Raw genomic sequence first — 4,258 nt, forward strand, 5'->3', positions numbered from 1 at the left:
TTCGTCATCACAGGTGTGAAATACATTTCTCCTGTGTGCGTGGTGGATGGATTCTTTTTCATCGTCTTGTTAGTGCTTGTTGCCTTGGGAGTCAGTGATAGTGGCAGTCTTGCATCATTCGCCATTAATGTTTTTGACTGATGCCAGAACTCTTCTCGATCTTTAAGTTTGGAAGAGAAGTTGTAGAGGGTTCTGCATGCGTCTATTAGTCTATCCCTGATTCTACAGTGTTGTTGCCTTAGCTCTTGGTTCTAGCCTCCTTGGTTGGCGAGGGTCCTGTTTCCCTGGTATAATGTCTGGAAGTTATAGCTCAGACGTATTGGATGTGTATGGATTTATTCTGTAAGTTTTTTGGGGGATGCTAACTTGTTTGGCCTTAATTGATTTGCCATTTAAGTCACTGGATGGTTTATTTTCTAGCATCTTTGTATTTATCCCAATCAGTATTTTTATAGTCAGATCTCGGGATGGGTTTGTTGAGATGTCCAGTATAACTGGTAGATGATCACTTATAGTGAGATTGCCTGGAGTGATTTGATAGCTGAAGTGTCCATATATGTTGGCCATGACTATGTCAGGACTCAAATTGTTGCATAATAGTGTCAAGTCCACAGACGCACCTAACATACGGATGAGCCAGCATTTTTTTTTTTTTCAAAACCACGTGATTTGTACATTCATATAATTGGAAATTGTTTATGGAATACAGGAATCTGCTAATAAGAACAAACTAATATAAAAAAAACACCTTGGTATCTATTAGCATATATTGCCATTGAATGTTTTTATATCTCTTAGATTACATTTTCCTTGTTTTACTATAGGTAACTTTTCTTGACACCAACAAAACCCATAACACGAATGTAGTCTTAAGTTAATAATCATAATTTTAGTAAGTAATGCCAACTAGGTGGAAAAAATGCTATCACCAATGAATAAATAATTAGTCTTTTTATGGTTGCTGTCTTAAATAAGAGATGTGTTACAAACTATGAAAATGGAACAGGATAAAAAATCTACATATTCTAAATCTTGAATAATCAAATGCTTACTTTCACAATTATCATATGATGAAGTGTAATAACTGTTCTCATCTGCAACGCATTTTAAGAATGATTTTCAAATGTTACAAATGATAGTGCAATACTCACAGGGTTTGTAATTGATTTTGAAGTTCAGTGTATGTGACATGCATGAAGAAATCTGCGTGTAATTCTTATCACCGCCTACTACTCTCTCTACTCTCCCTCTATCCACCCTTCCTCTCTCTCTCTCTCTCTCTATTGTTTATGACTGTTCTGACCGATAGTTTTTCCATACTTTGTCTTACGCCTGGCAGTGTACTCACCAACCAATCAGAATCTTCAAGAACAGTGACGTCTGGTTGGTAATGTTGGGAAATGTCCAACACATTGAGCTTCCTGTATTCTACTAAAAAGGCCTTTAGCCTCAGTCAGGGATGGTGCTTCAATTTTTTGCGTCTATACTATTGTTTTCCAGGTACTTGCTGTTACCATAAAAAAGCAGGTGGCCCCTGATAGGTAGACGGTAGGTGATAAATACCAGAAATGATATTATAACTGTTTATATATGATATACATATATGTAAGATATATTGTTAATCTTTTGTTTTGCCATTAATACATCTCATACAAATATGTAAATAAAATTTCTTTGAATTGTGACCGACACAGTAATGACAATGAAAATGTAAATCGAGCTAAACTTTCAGTGGCTTCAGTAGTGAAAAAGTATTTCCGATGATTATAAATTACATGGAAATAACAGAATATTTAAAGTTTATTTCAGAGGTATTTGATATAATCTAAATATATATGAAAGCCAATATCATGGTTCTTAGCATTGATGTTCATGGAATCCCACTCAGAAATTCTTGAGTATTGTTATGCAAATGTATTTTGACAGGGATATGGATAAGAAATAAAAAAGAAAAGAAAAGAAAAGAAAAGAAAAGAAAAGAAAAGAAAAGAAAAGAAAAGAAAAGAAAAGAAAAGAAAAGAAAAGAAAAGAAAAGAAAAGAGAGAGAGAAAATATATATATATATATATAAATATATATATATATATATATATATATATATATATATATATATATATATATATATATATATATATATATATATATATAAACAGCTATGCCATCACAGTTTCGGAGCCAATCACGACTTGATCAATCCTAGCATATGCAGTAACCACAAGTCAGCTCTTGTGTCAGGTCTGATCAAGTGAGAAAACCTTACAATTTACATTTACAGACGAAGTAATATGTGACTCATATTTTACCATCTCAAATTATTTTACATTTATAACGTCACGAAAACAGACGCATTTTTTGTCAAAAATAGATTTGAGATTAAACGTTTTCATCGATGATCTCGTGATCATGCTAAAGTTGTCAGTTATAAGAGTTTCTGTTGATTTTTTAAATGGAAAATGCCACGATAATGTTGGCACTGGTCAAAAGCTGGTAATGCTCCCAAACTTTTCAAACAATTTTAATGGCTAATATTAGCTGTCAATAGAAATATGGCTAAACATAAGCCAGTCACAGACTTCGTTACAAACAAAAGCATTTCATTCATAGAATACTAGATACTATGCATGTATTGCCAGAAAAAATGCAGTCCATGCCGGAAAGGGATGTACCAGTTGTAACTGGCGAACTGCGCATGCCATGCTTGTCTTGAGTTCATTTTATTAATTATCTTTGCACTTAGGCTGTTCTACAATAACTAGTATTATTTATTTCACCTGTTTACCTTTATTTTCTTTGATCATATAACCGCTGTTAGTGATGTCAATAAGAATATAATAATTATAATCCCTGCATCTGTATTGATAGCATAGAAAAGAGCATTTTCCCTGAAACTCAAGGAACGAATAGGTATTTCTAATGCAGAATCATAAGAAATACAGTGAATGCTATTTATGAGGTTAACAGCAAAACAGAATTGTTGGAAAGGTCTCAAATATATGAAGTTTAGTGAATCACAAAAGACAAAAGAAAATTTCCCTTGCCTTGCTCTAAGTGAGTTCCTAATCAGTTGAATTACTTCCAGTCTCAGACACTTTTGTGGCACCTCATAAATCTGTAACTTAAATACAATAAAAAAGTGTACCCTTCATCCGTAACCGAAGCCCTTGAAACGACCACCCCAATAAGTCAGAATGAGTTTAAGCAGTAAGTTAGAAACTACCAGTACCCAAAACTCCAAATATGTTGACATTCTTGTTTGACTCGGTTAGTTTCTGTGTCTTAGTACATTTTTCCATTTATTTAGATCAGAGTATATTCTAGTGATACATGTATTTTTACTTGCGTCTATCATTACAGTCTCCCATGTCTTGTTTGATAGTTGATCTTCATTGCCTACATTATTTTTCCGTAATATAGTTCCTAATAATTCTATGATGACTGCCTCATTCTCAGGTACCTGGACGTCAGAAGATTGGAAGAGGAGAAATCATTCTGACAGCAAAACCTTTTATCTACATTTTGAATGTAGTTAATAGAGGTCTTTGTTGTGATCATTGCTTAAAAAGGTATGTTTGCTTTACTTTGTAGAGTGTATGTAATTACGTTTCAAGATAGGGTAAGGTGAAGATAGGATAAGGAGGTAGATATGTGTCCAAACATTTGTTTATGTATATGTGTATGCATATGAACAAAAATCGATATGGTGGGGGGAGGGGTAATGCCCCTCCTACTCAGCAAATAAGGTGGGCTGTGAGTCCCTTTGAGAGGGCTATTGTTTGGGTGCAGGATGGGAACGGGAATTACTCGTCCCACCTGTAGGGCAAAGCCTAAGGGAACCCACAGGTGAACTTTAGGTCACATAGCCTGCTTCTCCCGTTTATATGGAGCAACGTCGGTGGGGGGTGGCAGAGGTGGCATCCACCTGGAGCAGCTGCCCGAGGCTTAATCTCAGGTGGGCTATCTGGTTAGGAGCTTGAGACATCAGGTCGTTACAGTAGGATGAGCCTGCTATCAAAGAAAATTAAGCGGTTAGGAGTTAAGGTGGCTGCTCTCTAGGAGATAAGAACAACTGGCAGCAGTACAATCTGTATGGGGTGGCACAGCTTTTACTGACCGGGCCGGGGCAGTGGTCACCATCTCCAGAGAGTAGACATAACAATCTCCAGCCGACTTCAACCTTTGGTAGTAGAGGTTTCTCTGGTTGATGAGCGTATTATGGCATTGAGACTGAAGAATGCTTTTGGTTCTGTGGCTTTGTATA

General features: G+C 35.7%; 1 long non-coding RNA gene across 2 annotated transcripts in view; it reads left to right on the forward strand.

The window, feature by feature from the left end:
- LOC138866474 (uncharacterized) overlaps nucleotides 1–3,564 on the forward strand; it is a 12,954-nt gene extending 9,390 nt beyond the window's left edge. Inside the window, exons 1-2 of one of the 2 annotated variants that reach the window (XR_011399593.1) lie at nucleotides 1–3,261; nucleotides 3,451–3,564. The exon at nucleotides 1–3,261 is cut by the window's left edge and continues 681 nt beyond it. This is a non-coding gene — a long non-coding RNA (uncharacterized lncRNA). The remainder of the gene's footprint in view (nucleotides 3,262–3,450) is intronic. The other variant, XR_011399592.1, reaches the window with a different exon arrangement.
- Nucleotides 3,565–4,258: the final 694 nt, after the last annotated feature.

The sequence above is a fragment of the Penaeus vannamei genome, chromosome 25 (genome assembly GCF_042767895.1).
Source record: "Penaeus vannamei isolate JL-2024 chromosome 25, ASM4276789v1, whole genome shotgun sequence".
Classification (NCBI taxonomy): domain Eukaryota; kingdom Metazoa; phylum Arthropoda; class Malacostraca; order Decapoda; family Penaeidae; genus Penaeus; species Penaeus vannamei.